Source organism: Anomaloglossus baeobatrachus, chromosome 5 (assembly GCF_048569485.1).
Source record: "Anomaloglossus baeobatrachus isolate aAnoBae1 chromosome 5, aAnoBae1.hap1, whole genome shotgun sequence".
Taxonomy (NCBI): Eukaryota; Metazoa; Chordata; class Amphibia; order Anura; family Aromobatidae; genus Anomaloglossus; species Anomaloglossus baeobatrachus.
In genome coordinates, this window is record NC_134357.1 from 222920981 (window position 1) to 222939702 (window position 18722).

Sequence of the window (18722 nt, forward strand, 5' to 3'; positions counted from 1 at the left end):
TATACGCCTCTGTCTTTGCCGGATTCATTGGGATGAATGCTGTGTGACGGTGTCCACATGACCGCCTTGGTCAAACAATATATCGCTGAATGATGTAGCGTCGTTTGTTAGATGGGTACATGTGACCGCTACAAATTGACCTATGAGCGATCTCGACAAATTGTAGCAAAGATCTGGGCGTGTCCCATCGCTAACGAGATCGCTAGCGAGATCGCAAGCGATATTGTTGTGTGTAAAGAGGCCTTAAATACTCAGAGTCTTCCAGGCAGCGGGTTCAGATTGTTATCTCCCTGCTGCATGGTGACCCCAGGATTGGGCCTTTTCCCTGGCACCTGAAGATCCTGCTCTTGCTGATGTGGATTTCTTTTTTCAGGCTCTGGGGTTGTTATATGATGAATAGAGATGAGCGAACCGGCCGCGGTTCGGCTCGAGCTCGGTTCGCCGAACCGAGTTCTGGTTCGAGTTCGGGTCGGCGAACCGGTTCGGCAAACCACTCGAACCCATAGGAAACAATGGGAGGCAATCACAAACACATAAAAACACATTATAAATGTACACATACATTGCCATAACACTTACCTGTCCCCGGGATGCGTCCTGCACTCTGTCTCCTGCCGCTATTCCTCCCGATAATTGCTGCGTCCTCCTGTTAACCAGCAGTGATGCAGGACCTACGTGACGTCATCAAAATAGCATGTGACCAGTCACGTGTCTGTTATCTCATTGGCTACAGACTGGTCACATTACTATGACGCCTCATGCTAGGACCTGTCATTGCATCTCTCTGCTACATGGTGCACGTTTGCGTATCGCCGTGTATCTGCGACATGCTCTAGCACACGGTCAACTCCCCGCTCTGCTTCCCCGTTCCCTTAAGTTACCGTCACACTAAGCGATGCTCCAGCGATCCCACCAGCAACCTGACCTGGCAGGGATCGCTGGAGCGTCACTACACGGGTTGCTGGTAAGCTGTCACACAGGCAGATCTCACCAGCAACCAGTGACCAGCCCCCAGCCAGCAGCACGCGTGGAAGCGATGCTGTGCTTGGTAACTAAGGTAAATATTGGGTAACCAACCCGATATTTACCTTGGTTACCAGCGCACACCGCTTAGCGCTGGCTCCCTGCACTCCTAGCCAAAGTACACATCGGGATAATTACCCGATGTGTAGTCTGGCTATGTGTGCAGGGAGCAGGGAGCTGGCACTGACAGCGTGAGAGCGTCGGACGCTGGTAACGAAGGTAAACATCGGGTAACCAAGGACAGGGCTTCTTGGTTACCCGATGTTTACCGTAGTTACCAGCATCCGCAGAAGCCGGCTGCTGACCGGCTGACACAGCCGGCCAATAACGGAGATCACTGTTGCCATAGCAACGCGCTTGGTAGCAGTGACGGGGACGTCCCGCTACCAGCATGCAGCGGCACCGGAATCACGTAATCGGAGCAGCGTTGCTATGGCAACCCATGCCACCGCTTACAGCCGGGAGCCTGTGGTCACTCTCACAGAGTGATTTCTGCATGGAGCACAGCGTCTTCCCCCATGCAGCTGTGCTGTCTGATGGAGCAGAGAGAGCTGCATGTGTTGAAAAGGAAAGAAGACAGAAGAGCAGGATAGTGGAGGAGTGAGAGGGGGTAATAAAGATGGAGTCTCTAAGTGTGTCTGTGTATTTATTTCTATTAAAGATTTTTTTTTCTGTGTGGTGTTTTTTTTTAACCCTTTATTGGAGATTCTTAATGGCCGGGTCAAACATGCCTGACATTAAGAATCTCTGACTTAATACTAGCTTGTAAAACAAAGCCAGTATTAACTCATGATTACCCAACAAGCCACTCGGCTCCAGGGCTGTTGGAAGAATTGGATACAGCGCCAGATGATGGTGCTTCTATGAGAGTGCCATGTTCTGGGGCGGCTGCGGACTGCAATTTGCAGCAGAGGGGCCCAGAAACCTCGGGCTAACCTGTGCTGTGGATTCCAATCCCCAGCTGCCTAGTTGTACCCGGCTGGACACAAAAATAGGGTGAAGCCCACGTCGTTTTGTTTTTTTTTTACTTATTTCATAAAATTCATGAATTAAGTAAAAAAAGGGCTTCCCTATATTTGTAGTTCCGCCGGGTACAAATAGGCAGCTGGGGGTTGGGGGCAGCCGTACCTGCCTGCTGTACCTGGCTAGCATACAAAAATATGGCGAAGCGCACATCATTTTTTTTGTAGTTTTTTGGCAAAAAAAATAAAAAATGCTTCCCTGGATTTTCCATTGCCAGTGAAGGTAACACCAAGCAGTGGGGGTTATCAGCCAGTTGCTGCTTGGAGTACCCTTAGCTAGCAATACAAAAAATGCAGCGGGAGCCCATATATATTTTTTTAATTATTTATTTAAATAACTAAAAACAAAAAGGGCTTCCCTGTATTTTCATTGCCTGACATGACAGTGCTGTAAAAATAAATCTTTAAAAAAAATGACGTAGCGCTCCGCGGTATTTTTGATTCTCAGTGCAGATAAAGCAGACAGCTATGGGTTGCCACCCCCATCTGCCTGGCGTTACCTTGGCTGGCAATCAAAATACAGGGAAGCCCATTAATTTTTTCTATTTAAAAAATAGTTAAAAAAAAATGACGTTGGGTCCCCCCATTTTTGATAGCCAGCTAGGGTAAAGCAGACGGCTGTAGCCTGAAAACCACAGCTGGCAGCTTTACCGTGGTTGGGGATCCAATGTGGAGGTCACCCCAGGCTCTTTTTTTATAATTATTTTATAAATATTAATAATTACAAAAAAAAAGTAGGGTCCCCCCCAAATTGGATCACCAGCCAAGGTAAAGCGGACAGCTGTGGTCTGGTATTCTCAGGGTGGGAAGGTCCATAGTTATTGAGCTTCACAGCCTAAAAATAGCAGGCCGCAGGCACCCCAGACGTGGCGCATCTACTAGATGCGCCAATTCTGGCGCTTCACCCCAGCTCATCCCGTGCCCTGGTGCAGTGGCAAATGGGTAATAAATGGGGTTGATGCTAGCTGTAAAGTCACCTGACATCAAGCCCAGCAGGTTATGATGTCATGGAGTCTATCAGATACCCGACATCATAAACTGTCAGTACTAACAAAAAAAATCGACAAAAAAAATTTATTTGAAAAAACATTCCCCAAAACATTCCCTCTTTCACCAATTTATTGTAAGAAAAAAAATAAGGGGGTCCCACGACGACTCTGGACCGTCTAGAATATGGGGGGAGACACTCAGGGAACGTATCTGTCACGCTCCCCGGCTCCCGTGCCATGCTCCCCGGCTCCCCTGCCACGCTCCCCGGCTCCCCTGCCACGCTTCCCGGCTCCCCTGCCACGCTTCCCGGCTCCCCTGCCACGGTTCCCCGCTCCCGTGCCACGCTCCCGGGTCCCCCACTCCACAGCCTCCATGCTCCCTCACCTGCGTTCTCCAGGCAACCCGGTCCCCGCTCCCGGCGCCCGTCTGCGATGATGAGCCAGCCCAGCACTCCTGCCTCCTGTGCACCGCTTCCTGCTCTGGCTTCTGGCACCTGGGCCTCGCGCATTCGCATTAGGCGCGCGCGCGGTCATTGACCCTCTCTTAAAGGGCCAGCGTCCTCCAACAGGATATTGAAGATCCAGGTACAGGGTATATAGGGGGATCCTTTCCAAGTTGGTGGGGCCTGTTCTTTGTGTTTGCTAAGCTAGGAGTCAGGTCTCCCTGTGGCTTGTCCCGTACTTACCTATCTCTCTTGTAGAGTCACTCCTGTCTCGCCAACCGGTCCTGACAGTTCCAGAACCCCGAACGGTGACTGTCCGCCATCTCGTCAGTCCCTACCATCGCCGATCCCTGGATCCGTGTGGTGACCGACCTCCTCGCTCAGCTGGTTCCGGACTCTGCCTGACATCATCTCGGCCTCCGAACCTGAGCTCCATCACCTGGACTACTTTCAGAGACTCCGTGGTCCCAGGGACTTCTTCACTCCACTCCTCTGAACGGACTGTCCTGCTACCCGTAGTGCTCCGGCTACCGGGCACCTTGCCCTCGGTGGGGTGCTCAGTCCAGTGGATCCACCTCCTGGGCCTACCCGTCCTCCTGGTCCTAACAGTATCCCCCATTTTCTAGGAGTGAAGACCCTCCATGTGAGGAGTGTGGGTGCAATGAATCTGCACTCACTCTCCCCGGGTCCACAGCAGCAGAGTCCATGTCGTAACGGTTGCTACCAAAGCTGCAATGCCCTGCTCATGAGCTAAGGTCATGCCTAATCAGGAGAACTATTCTACATTTCCAAATATTGGTATTTGCTGATATTATTGCTATTCCACCTACTATATATTGGGGATAGGATCTTGGAGATGGAATACCCCTTTAAGTCCAGTTATCCAGCTGAATGAATACTAAACAACAGAGCTCGCTATTTATCCATGTTTTCTTGTTGCGTATAACGGACTCAAGTTCGGTAGTCGTTCAGCAGGGCAACTATAAAATCAAATACCTCCATTTGGAAATGTAGTATATAGCTCTCCTGATCAACTATGTTCCTTACCTCATGAGCAGGGCATTGCAGTAATAATAATAATTTATTCATTTATATAGCGCTATTAATTCCATAGCGCTTTGCATACATGGGGAACACTGTCCCCATTGGGGCTCACAATCTAAATTCTCTATTTGTATGTCTTTGGAGTGTGGGAGGAAACCAGAGTACCCGGAGGAAACCCACGCAAACATGGGGAGAAAATACAAACTCCTTGCAGATGGTGTCCTTGGTGGGAATTGAACCCAGGACCTCAGTGCTGCATGACTGCAGTGCTAACCACTGAGCCACCGTGCCACCCATTTAGCTTACAGATGCATAACCACCACTCACTGTGTCTGAACACAAGAAGCTGAGCTGACAGCCACTCTGTGCATGCGGCAGCATCTATTGTGAAGGAGAGGGCCGCGGGGGATCAACGCTGCGCATGGGACACCGGGGAACACCGGTGGGGTTATAGGGGGTGACCTGGCAGGGCCTGGGGAGGAGTTTTCTCAGAGGAGTAGGGTGAATGCGGCCGGCGGGCTGCTGTGCGCGCGGCCATCTTGGATTTCCGGGAGGGGGTCAGGGGGGACACTTTGGCGACACCGGGGGATTCGGAGGGGACCGGTGAGGAGATTTATCATGTTTGTTCATGCCAGATGGGAGATAAATAATTTTTTTCCGATGCTGTCATTTACTGTAACGTGATCATCGGTATACGGTGTATACCGGTGATCACATGAGCGGGGACCGGAAAAAACGGCCTAAATCATGATCTCCAGGGACTCAGCTACCCCCTGAAACCCTGGAGATTTTCTGACGCTGGGGGGCGCTATTCACTTATTTCTGCCTGCTGTTTATAAACGGCAGATCAGAATAAGGCTACATTCACACAACCAATCCGTTTTTGCGGTCCGCAAAAAAACGTTTGTTTTTTTTATGGGTGCATCCGTGTGGCATCTGTTTCTGTTCCATATACGGTCCGTATGCCATCCGTGTTCCTTCCGTTTGTTTGCGTACTGCAAAAAAACTGAAGGAGGGAAAATACATAAATTTACCCAGGATCTGTGATGCCCTGGACCCCCAGGGGTCACAGGTAACAACAAACACACAACACCACACACACCCCCACCCCAGTGAGGCACCAGCAGCCAACAAGTCCTGACCGCTTCCCTCAGGTCTAGCAAGGCACACAAGGTGGGCGGAGCCAGGCGGATAGGCACGCCCTCCGCGGAGTCTGCTGGCCTGAGGCAGGGAAAGGACAAGTGAGTCGAGTGGGGAGAGGAGTAAAAGTGGCGAGCTGAGAGTCAGGGGCCTAGGACGGAGCCTAGGACCCCTTGGAGCGGTCAGGCAGGCAGACGGTGGTGGCAGTCTGCAGGAGTCCGGTCAGGGACTGAACTGCGGAACCATAGGGATCGAGAAGAGGGTGGTGACCCTTCGGACCCGAACCGGGGAGCGAACAAGTCAACCGGAGCACCAGGCAGGGTACTCAGACCCCGTTCTAGCCCAGAAGCAACCGGGCTCAGACAAATCTACTGATTGCGATCTGGACCTCAGGGGTTCATTCCCACCCAAAGTCCCGATAGACGGCAACAGCCCACCGATTCCGGATAAGAGCCACCGACAAGGGACAGAGATCCAAAGGGCCAGTGCCTGCGGGCAAAAGGGCTCCTCCGATACCCAAAAGCCGGGGAGCGGACTACCGTTGCTGAAGCATAGGAGTCACTATAGCAAATTTAAAGGTGCAGGAGAAAGGCGACATCACCAACCTCACTGGGGACACATGTAGCCGACTGCGGGCACCGATCTACACCGAACTTGGTTTACCATTGACTCTGTGTGGTTTAATCGTGAGTACACCAGTGCCATCAGGCACCGCGCTGCAAGCGAGCCCCTGCGTCCTGCAATCCCCCGCTTCTGCCACCTGGCCCCGGGACCAACAAACCCCCTACCCACGGAGGGGTCAACACCTAGCTGTGACCCACCACCGATCCCGGACGAGACCCTGCACCCTCACCGCAGCGGTGGTGCCCATCACCTCACCACGACCCATGGGTGGCATCACGAACTGTTACCGGTCACTGCGGCTCCGGCCGTGAAACTGGTCCACCCCAAACCAAACTACCAAACCCCTCCCTTTCCAGAGCGACGTGGCTCCCAGGCCGGAGGCGCTCGAGCCACCGACAAGCCGAGCCTGCATCCGAGCGGCTCAGCGGAGAGCAGCCGAGCCCCCAGGGCGGTACAGATCCATAGCTTCAACCTACATGAGGCGGTCACATGTTCACAGTGCCATTTTTTACTGCTTTTCACAGTGTAGAGTGCTCTGGTGATTTTCTTGTGCTTGTACACTTCATATCAGTCTTTTCTATCATTATAATGGCAGAAAGACACATAATGTCCCACTCTCCTGCATTTTGTAATTTTGCACCCTTTGGTGCCTTTCATGCGGCACTAAGGGGTGCTTAGCCTTGTATTTAGCCAAAAAAATGAAAAAAAATGACATGGGGTTCCCCCTATTTTTGTAGCCAGCTAGGGTAAAGCAGACGGCTGCAGCCTGCAGACCACAGCTGGCAGCTTCACCTTGGCTAGTAATCCAAAACTGAGGGAACCTCACACTGTTATTTTAAATTAAATAAATAATTTTTAAAAAAAACACGTGGGGGTCCCCCCAAAATTGGATCACCAGCCAAGGTAAAGCAGACAGCTGGGGTCTAATATTCTCAGACTAGGGAGGTCCATGGTTATTGAGCTCTCCCCAGCCTAAAAATAGCAGGCCACAGCCGCCCCAGAAGTGGCGCATCCATTAGATGCGCCAATCCTGGTGCTTCGCCCGAGCTCATCCCGTGCCCTGGTGCGGTGGCAAACGGGGTAATATATGGGGTTAATACAAGATGTGTAATGTCACCTGGCATCAAGCCCTGGGGTTAGTGATGTCACGCGTCTATCAGATACCCGACATCACCAACCCAGTCAGTAATAAAAAAAATAGACGACAAACACATTTTTATTTGAAAAAACACTGCCCAACACATTGCCTCTTTCACCAATTTATTAGAAAGAAAAACAAATCCAGGTCTGCTGTAATCCAAGCGGTTACCATGACGATCTACACTGTCCCAGTCAATGAAGAGCAGGATGTTCCCCATTGGCTGGGAGAGCAATGCAGTGACTTGAGCTAACATCAATAGGTCAGCCCAGGTCACTGCAGGGGATGACAAGTGCTGCTGTCAGTGAGGTACATTACCTGCGCTGATCTCCTGCACTGCTAACAGCACCTGTCACTGACTTCAATGACCTTCACAGCCAAGTATCGCGAGCGGCCCGTGACGTCACCGCTAGTGACAGTCTCGGGTCGAAAGCGAGAGAAGGTGACGTGACAATCGGCGGCCATGGAGGACAGTGACAGCGCTGAGGTCAGGAGGGTGGGACTTCATCACCGCAGGTAAGCCGAGCAGGGCCATGTGTGCGGAGTGCGAGGTGGGCGGAGCCTAGCGGGACCATGTGTGCAGAGTGCCAGGTGGGAGGAGCCTAGCGGGGTAATGTGTGCAGAGTGCAGGTGGGCGGAGCCTAGCAGGGTAATGTGTGCAGAGTGCCAGGTGGGCGGAGCCTAGCGGGACCATGTGTGCAGAGTGCCAGGTGGGTGGAGCCTAGCGGGGCCATGTGTGCAGAGTGACAGGTGGGCAAAGCCTAGTGGGACCATGTGTGCAGAGTGCCAGGTGGGTGGAGCCTAGCGGGACCATGTGTGAAGAGTGACAGGTGGGCGAAGCCTAGCGGGACCATGTGTGCAGAGTGCCAGGTGGGCGGAGCCTAGTGGGGTAATGTGTGCAGAGTGCCAGGTGGGCGGAGCCTAGCGGGGTAATGTGTGCAGAGTGCCAGGAGGGAGGAGCCTAGTTGGACCATGTGTGCAGAGTGACAGGTGGGCAGAGCCTAGCGGGACTATGTGTGCAGAGTGCCAGGTGGGCAGAGCCTAGCGGGGTATTGTGTGCAGAGTGCCAGGTGGGCGGAGCCTAGCGGGATAATGTGTGCAGAGTGCCAGGTGGGCGGGGCCTAGCGGACCATGCGTGCAGAGTGACAGGTGGGTGGAGCCTAGCGGGGCCATGTGTGCTGGCGGTGGAGTGCAAAGTGGGTTGAGCCTAGCGGGGCCATGTGGCGCTGACGACGTCAGTGTCGTGGACTGCATGGCTGGGGACAGGTGAGTGTGAGTGTGTGTGTGTACATGCTGCATGCAGGAGGGGGCGGAGCGAGCTGAGCGGGGAAGTGTCGGCTTCCTGCACACGTAACTAGGATAAATATCTGGTTACTAAACAAAGCACTTTGCTTGGATACCCGATGTTTATCTTGATTACCAGCTTCTGGCAGGCTGCCAGCGATGGCTCCCTGCACACAGTAGCTGTAAAAAGCCCTGCTTTTGCTGCTAGAACCGTTCTCGAACGTAACTCGAACTGTCGAGCTTTTAGCAAAAAGCTCGAGTTCTAGTTCGATCTAGAACACCCCCCAAAATCACTCGAACCGTGAACTGGAGAACCGCGAACCGCGCTCAACTCTAGTCACAATGCACCCCGGGGAAGAAAGCAAAATATGGTAAGTCCCTCCATTTTAGTGGCTTCATGAAATGCAGAAAAGTCTTGCATGATATTGCAGAAGTGTTGCTAATTTGTGTGTATTTCACACATATCTTACTGTAGCAGACTAATCTTGAACAACACATGTCAGTAACATACTTAAATGTTTGTGACTGTTTTACCTTGCATGAAAATAATTTATATATGCTGTTTTTCCTTATCAGATAAATATGGCATGTTATTCTTCATATGCACTTTACCCAGAAATATCATTTGCATTACCTTAATGTTTGAATGTACACGTCTGTATACATCTATTTCTTACTTGGGATGTCAAAATCCATGTCCACACAGCAATGGCATTGTCTGTAATATTTACTTTTTTCAGCTTTTGTCCACAAGTATTAATATAGGGAATGTTTTACCTTTATTTTGTGGTTTGATGTTTCATTAATTATAAAACATGTATTCGTGGACATGATAATTGCAACATGTCTTAATCTTATAATAATCTTGTCTGAATTGCCATTTCATGTTTTAAAGTAGGTCATCATATTCATGGATACATGTCTCTGCTGTGTTTGTTCTTCAGGCCTAAATGTATTTGTTATATTAAGTATTATTATATTAATCTATATGTATAATTGCCTTATTCTGTCTGTCTGTCTTGCTCCAAAATAACGTCATTACAGTGACATCCGTTGGATTGGCCACGCCCCCCGCACGCATGGCCGCTCAGCCCGGCCACGCCCCTGGCACGCTGTGCCCGCTCGGCTACGCCCCTGGCACGCTGTGCCCACTTGGCCATGCCCCCGACACCCTGTGCCCACTTGGCCACACCCCCGGCACGCTGTTCCCGCTCGGCCACGCCCCCCGGCACCCCGTGCCCGCTCGACCACGCCCCCCAGCACCCCGTGCCCGCTCGGCTGCGCCCCGGCACCCTGTGCCCTCTCGGCCACGCCCCAGGCGTGCTGTGCCCGCTCGGCCACTCCCCCTGAATGCTGTGCCCGCTTGGCCACTTCCCCGAGACGCTGTGCCCGCTCGGCCACGCCCCCCGGCACCCTGTGCCCTCTCTGCCACACCCCAGGCCCCCCGCACACATTGGGCACCTCTACACCTATTAGACACCTCCCCACCAGGACGACTCCACTTATTAGACACCTCCACCCCGGACTACTCCTTCTTTTAGACACCTCCCCCAGGACTACTCCGCCTATTAGAGACCTCCCCCTCAGGACTACTTCTCCTATTAGACACCTCCCCCTCAGGACTACTCCTCTTTATTAGACACCTCACCCTCAGGACAACTCCTCCTATTAGACACCTTCCCCTCAGGACTACTCGTCCTATTAGACACCTCCCCCCAGGACTACTCCACCTATTAGACACCTCCCCCCAGAACTACTCCACCTATTAGACACCTCCCTCTCAGGACTACTCCTCCTATTAGACACCTCCCCCTCAGGAATACTCATCCTATTAGACACCTCCCCCCAGGACTACTCCACCTACTAAACACCTCCCCCCAGGACTACTCCACATATTAGACACCTCCCCCTCAGGACTACTCCTCCTATTATCCTCTCTCCCCAGGACTACTCCTCCTATTATCCTCCTCTCTCCCCAGGACTACTCCTCCTATTAGACTCCTCCCCCAGGACTACTCCTCCTATTATCCTCCTCTCCCCCAGGACTACTCCTCCTATTATCCTCCTCCCCCCCCAGGACTACTCCTTCTATTATACTCCTCTCTCCCCAGGACTACTTCTCCTATTATCCACCTCTCTCCCCAGGACTACTCCTCCTATTATACTCCTCTCTCCACAGGACTACTCCTCCTATTATACTCCTCTCTCCCCAGGACTACTCCTTCTATTATACTCCTCTCTCCCCAGGACTACTCCTCCTATTAGACTCCTCCCCCAGGACTATTTCTCCTATTATCCTCCTCTCCCCACAGGACTACTCATATTAGACTCCTCTCTCCCCAGGACTACTCCTCCTATTATCCTCCTCTCCCCCCAGGACTACTCCTCCTATTATACTCCTCACACCCCAGGACTACTACTCCTATTATACTCCTCTCCCCCAGGACTACTACTCCTATTATCCTCCTCTCCCCCCAGGACTACTCCTCCTATTATCCTCCTCTCCCCCCAGGATGACTACTCCTATTATACACCTCTCTCCCCAGGACTACTCCTTCTATTATACGCCTCTCTCCCCAGGACTGCTCCTCCTATTATACGCCTCTTTCCCCAGGACTACTACTCCTATTATCCTCCTCTCCCCCCAGGACTACTCCTCCTATTATACTCCTCTCTCCCCAGGACTACTCCTCCTATTATACTTCTCTCCCACCAGGACTACTCCTCCTATTATATGCCTCTCCCCCCAGGACTACTCTTCCAACACACACACACTGCACAAAACATACCTCACACACACACAAACCGCGCAACACACACAGCACCACACACACAATGCTGCAGAAACACAGTGCTCCACAAACAACGCAACACACACAACGCAACATACAAAAAAACACCGCTCTCACACACCCTCCCATCCAGAACATTTACAGCGCCCTACACAAACACTTGGCAACTACACACAACAGCATCTATATATATATATATATAAAACAAAAATCATACATTAACTACACAATACATTTTCTAGAATACCGGTGCGTTACAATCGGGCCACCTTCTAGTTTATTAATATTGTTCTTAATGAAGTCCATTAATGTTGTTATTTTTTTTTCTTTACTCATTACAGTGGATTTGGTTAAACGGCGCTGACGGACAGCTAGAGATCAATATCGCTGTGAATTTAATCCAGTCCCCACATCTGCTACTGCCTCCAAAAAAAAAAAAATATATACATTATGATAGGCTGAATTTTCAATTATGGAAGTTCCTAAGCAAGTTTTTTGTTGTATGCATAAATAGTATGTTTTTAAATATTACAAATTAAACTAACCATATCACTTTTTAAAAACAGTACAGAAGATAACTTTGAGGACAGTGATGAGGCACAATCCGCTGTGTTGTCTGCAACTTCCACATCAGCATCGGAGATGGAGCCTACATCATATCAGCTACCCACAAGCCAGAACAACAGCCAGGCTGAAGCAGATGAAGGTTCGTCAGATCCGGCCTTGGGAACTAGCCAATCCACTGCCCAATTTATACCCCAGCCAACAGGGCTCCAAAGTGGGCCATCACCTATTGCTGGCGATGCCAGCCCACAAACACACGCAGGCACACAGGCTAGATCCACAACACAAAACCTTCGGTCACTTGCACAAACATACCGTGGACTCAGACATAGGTGTCAAGAGGAAATGTGTTCCCTGCCAGAGATCATCGATACTAGAATACTAAACATGATGAATTCCCTTATCCCCAAGACTGATGGTGAGAGATTTTGTCGTTCCCTCTCACCCTCTCTTGCATTGGTAGCACCAGATAGACAGGACAAGTTGAGGGTGTCTATTATCATGCTTATATCAGCATGTCAATGTGAGCCTTAGCCCATATATGTGTTTGAAGTTATAGAGCAATAGCGAAATAATCCTCGTGGGCCACACAGTACCACTACACTCCACACAATAGAAACCCAAACTGTAGAAACCACATATAATGTACTCCAAACTATTCCTCAAGGCCAACACAAACACATTGGCCTACCTCATCATTAAGTTGTCATCCTCAACCAAGGCCTTCCATTCTACCTCTACATTCAGCTGCTTTATCAAACCAAATGTCTGCCCAACCACAATCCTATTTTTTTCAAGGGCAACATCAGGCACCGTTACAAACAACAATGTAATCTCAAAGCAACCTTACAAATGTTCCTAGACTAAACCAAATGCAAAGTCAACCCCCACCATACCATATGCAACATAGTCAACAGCAGCAGTACTATCAAAATCAGCCTTACCTAACCAACTTCACATCCACAGCCTCTCCCGTTGCAACCATATTTAGCACTATCACAAGTTCCCCACTCTGTACACCAACAACAACAGATATGTTTGTACAAACAACAGCTACTAGTACTGGAGGAAACACTATCCAGGCAGTTACTACAACATCTAGTGATGTTCATCTACCTTATTCTGTAGGTGACAATACCATGGAGAGTACACAGGATAACATCTCTAGTTTAGCTGTTTTATTGGACATATAGTTTTTCAACAAACAGTAATACCTACATTGCTAAATATTTCATAATTTTAAATTGTTTTCAACAATTACAAGATTAGAATGGGTTTCATCAACCATGACTTTTATATTTATGTTTTTTATGATTATGGACAAAAACTATTCAAATTAGCACTATTAGCTCAAATACATGACCAGCATGGTATGGCCTTGCATTTCCATTGCCAGGATGATATGACCATCTAAATACTTGTATATTTTGGGTACATTTTTGCTCGCACATAACCTATTACATTTGCATTCTTTCACCTTTTAAAAATTTAAATACCTGAGATTATGCAGTATCTGCATATATCCAGTTGCCATACTTGTTTTCCCATAGTGAAAAACATATTATATTTGCAAGACACTATGAGATAACACAGTATGGTGTTTATTATGGGCTAATATATCTCATAAATTATTTAAAACATTTAAAAAAATATATATCTGGAATATGAAAACATAAATACATAGCCAAATATAATTTTACATTATTTTTATATTTATTAATTTAATGTATGACCCATGTAACAATTACAACTCTAAAAGTTAAATTGTCATCTATACATAACATATAAAAACAAAGTTATGACAGAATATGTTTACAAATTAAACTAAAGTATTTCGACTTAGATAAAACTATGTATGAAAGCTTTTCTTGTTCCAAACATACTTTTTATTTTGTTTGTTCCTGAAAAAAAAAACAACCACAAAACAAGAAACATTCATTCTGTGTCACGTCACATTTAACATAAAATAATCTTTAAAATGGTTCCTAACTTCAACACCAGATGGGGCACCAGTGGTTCTTAACCTTCCATTCCCCACTAATGGGGCATTAAGGACAGGCATGTCATCAAAATCATTATCATTGTTGTCATACATTCTACAGTAGTTATGTAATATTACTGTAGCTTTAATGACAGCCTTGACTGTGTTGGTTGAAGCTGGATGGTGGTTTGATATATTCGCCATCTTGAAGCCATTATTCCGAATGCACATGCTACATAGCGACGTGCTCTGGCCAAGCTGCTATTAAATTTATATTTTGACCTGTCTAGGCCATGTCTAGGATATGGCCGCATAACATGCTGAGACAGGGCAAACCCCTGATCAGCAACCATGACAAATGGTGCATTGGGACCCATTGTACCAGGTAGAGGCCTTGGAGAAGAGAGGTTCATGTTTTCTAACATTAGACGCCTTGATAAACGTGAACAACGGAATGCATCAAAGGCACTGCCATATGCCCAAACGTCAACAAAAACAAAACAGTAATTAGTGTCTACCAAAGCAAGAATCACAACTGAAAAAAACTTTTGATAATTGAAATATCTAGTGGCAGAGTTTGGTGTTTTTTTCACTTTAACATGTTTGCCATCTAATGCGCCAACACAATTTGGAAATCTTGTTTGGTCAAAAAAATCTTCTGAAATGCGAATCCAATCCTGTGATGTAGGCTGCTGCATGATATGGTGCTTTACGGTTTCCCATATCACACTGCATGTATGGAGGATTATGATGCCAATTGTAGATCTCCCCAAAAGGAATTCAAAATGTAGGCTGTTGAAGGAATGTCCTGTGGCAGGGAATCTACAGTAGAAATAAAGAATGAAAAGAGCATACTGTATATGTTAACTGTTAAAGTCCAAATGTCTTGGCTATGTATGCATTAATACATAATTTTACTTTGGTTCTATTTGTTCCAAATATTAAAATATATATTGTATTTTTTGTTGTAAAAATTGGAAAATGATTTATTTTGCAATTAAACAAATATGTTTACAATAAGATTTAAATGTATCTTGTGTTTATCACACATCTCTACATGGTCAAAAACCATAGACATATCATAGGACATGGAACTAATAATAATAATAAATAATGATATAATAATAATTATATTTCAAAGGCAATGGCTAAGTTAACCAATAGTTTGAAACATTTATGCAAGTTTGGTTACAGAGTTTAAAATTTTAGACGCAAAAGCATTATTTAACTGTTTTAATTTGCACATTTAATAATTAGTACATATACCGTAAAGTCAGCAATAAGCGTTCCTCTGGGGAGATGCTGAGATGCATACAGGTGTCCTGATGTTGGAGATGGTCACGCAAAAGGGCCAAGATGTTATCAAAGCTCATTATGGTTAGTTGGCAGTAGGCGTGGAACTTCAAAGGATATTTTCTAATTTCACAATATAATGTATAAAAATGGCCATGAGTATTGCGTAGCATGACTAGGGGGTGGATCCACATCTGTTTCTCTCTTGTTGGTTGAAAATCTAGCATATGGCGCCATAAACCAAATCTCCGTGATATCAACCAGAGAAGATACATAGTACACTCATTTGAAAGAGACATCTTTGTGTCTGTTTATCAAGCTCATTTCAGCCTTTGAAATAAATTTAAACAAAGGTTACCAATTAGTAGGAATTATGGTAGCTGATAGTCCAATTCAACACAGCAGAATCTCATGAATAGAAATTTGCAACGTCAATTTCCAGCAGAAATGTATCAAGAAAAACGGACTACACACAGACATGACACGTACGTATCTCACGCATACACGGACATTAAACACGCACACACAGCGAGCATACACCATCACACGGATGTGACACATACCAGCGAAACGGACATAAAAAACGGAACACGGAACCAAAAAACGGAATGCGATACACGCACGTGTTTTTTGCGGAAGTGTGTTTCAGGCCTTATACACTGTGGCACTTTAATCACATTTTCCTTAATGAATCTATTTTAGACCTTCAAAAAAATTTTTTTCATTCTTAAAACTTGATATTGGTTTATATATGTTAGCCTGTGCAGTTCCATCTTCATGTCCACATTTTCACCCAATCTTTGACTCTTGTCATCCTGTGTTTTTAACAATTTATACTGTCTTAATAAAGGTGTTTTGATATTTTGTACTATATACTCCTTGTTCTCCTCTCTTATTCATTAACACCTAGGATTGTGTAGCACCCATTGGGCAGGGCAGGGGTTAAATTACTCGTCGCCGACCTGGTGATATCAGGTCTGGGGATGTCACGGGTGGCTCTGGCCTGCTTCGTGGCCCCGAGGCATACAATGAAAGGGAGGGGGAATGGAAGATGGGGTGATGGGGATAGTTTGTCTCGTGACACCACCTGTGGTACGTGGCCAGGGATTAGCCACCGCTGCGGGTGATGTCCTCCAGGGCTGATGGTGTCGCAGCAAAGATGGTTCTGTTCCCCACAGGTGGAGCGGGCCCCAGGGAAGATGATGAGGGTTGTAGTGATGGCTGGCATGGAATTGCAGGGCGCCGGAGCCGGTAATAAGAGGCAGAGTCAGCTGCTGTGGTTCCAGGTCTTTTTACTCACAGTTTCAATGCAGCCTCAGTGTTCCAGTCTCTGCTGTGATGTGCCCTAGCCAATCCCAGATCCTTTGGAGGTCAGTAACAGTCCGTTAATTCGAGGGCCCTTCCTTCTTGCGCTTTTAAAGATGAACTCCCGTGGCCTAAAGCTACTTGGGATCCCAGTACTTGTAGTTTTTAGCTTCCATCCCGTATGCAGGTTACACGGGTCCGCAGTGGGATCAGACTCTTTGAACCCGACACCAGTCCCTATGTGCCACTGTGCTCCGGGAACTAGTGGTGGTCAGAGGGACGTACAATCCCCCTGTCCTACAGATTCTGGTGATCCAACTTGAAGTCTGTTCCACCCTAGGGCTCTGCACCCTGCTCTGCGCTGGTCCCAAGGGAGCAATGAAGCTCTCCTCTTGGTGACTGAATTGTCTCCTTTGTCCCATGGGAGCTACCGAAGAACTCGTCTGCTCCTTTCCTCTCTTGCTGGAGAACTCCTTTTCCTGTTGTGTTGGCTCCTAACTTCCCCTGGTAGCTGCTCCTTCCCCAGTTCCCTGTTACTAGTGGGTGGCAGCCCCCATGTTTGGTGACTACCTTAAGACCCGACCCTAGCCCGATCCTCAATGGGGAGGGAAACCTGACTGTGTATATGAGTTTGTGTGTGTGAAATCGGAACCGACCTCCTCTGGATCCAGGATGAGTACCACACTTAAGTGAGATGTAGTACCCTGTGGCGATTGAAGCCTCAGAGGCACCACATTTGCAGATCCTAGTTCCATGAGGGTTTCCCCCACCTCCTACATCAATTTCTGCACCCCCTCCTCCATTACCAAATTGATGTCAATATCAGTCGCATGCTGGAAGCTCTGCTGAAATTAATTTCTTTAGGTTACAAATAGCACATTGAAAGCTATGCAGACAGATCTGTGGCTGAACCTACAACCAGTCATGGTCGTGAGTGATAATGACTGTAACTTGGTGGTGGCTTTGTAGCTTAGCAAGCTCGCATACATACAATGCCTGGTCCGTGTGCTCAATTTAGTGATTCAGCAGTTTTTGAAACCCTACCCAGATTTGCCTGAGCTACTTGTGAAGGTAGGACGCATGTGTGCTCATTTCAGCAAGTCAACTACAGCTGCCACTGGTCTGGCAGTGCTGCAGCAGCACTTGCAAGTGCCAGCTCACCGACTAATGTGTGACGTGCTGGAGCTCCACATTATGCTTGCTGGCAAGGCTCTGTGAGCAGCAGATGACAGTAGTTGACTACCAGCTATAATATACATATATATACCTGTCGGTATTTCAGTCAGCTTTTGCGCATACGAAGCGACAATTGATCAAGGATGTCTGACATCTGTAAGGTTTTACAAAACTTTGAAGACTCAACCAAGATGGTGAGCGGCAATGACATTATAATCAGTGCAACCATTCAGCTTTTATGTCTACTTAAACATTCGCTGCTCACAATTAAATAGGAAAAGACATTTGGATCAGGTGGAGATGGAGGGTGAAAGTAAACAGGGTGGTACTACACAGCCTAACTTCAGTTCATCTTCTCAGCATGGATTGGGTTATAATGAGGGTGAGGAACAGAAGATGGTTGCCTGCACTACAGAGGGTACTACCCACACCAGCTTCATCCTGTCTGTTCAACATGGATGGCTGAAAAAGAGGATGAGAGAGAAGAAGAGGAGTTGAAGAGTTGTCCTGGTGATGACAGGGGAGTCTTGACTGTTGGGGTTCTTGCACACATGGCTGACATAATGTTCTGCTGCCTTTTCTGTAACCCTCATCTTATACGTTTTATAAACAACAATGCTTATTGGTTGTTTATGTGACGCCCCGGCCTATCAGGTCATCACAGGGTATTGTGCAATCTGTCCTTCTGCATGATATCCACCTCCTCCTTGATTACGGGTCCCAGACCTTTGGTGTTGCTAAGAACAAGCTAATTAAAACCCTAGGAACACTCTGCACCACACCCACCAGACACACCAGTGGACAGCCTGAGGGGAATAGGGTCGCTCACTTGGGGGGTTGGTTCGGGGAGGTCAGGAGTGTTAGGAGACAGTCAGTGGAGTGGTGACTCTTAAGAGGAGAGGTC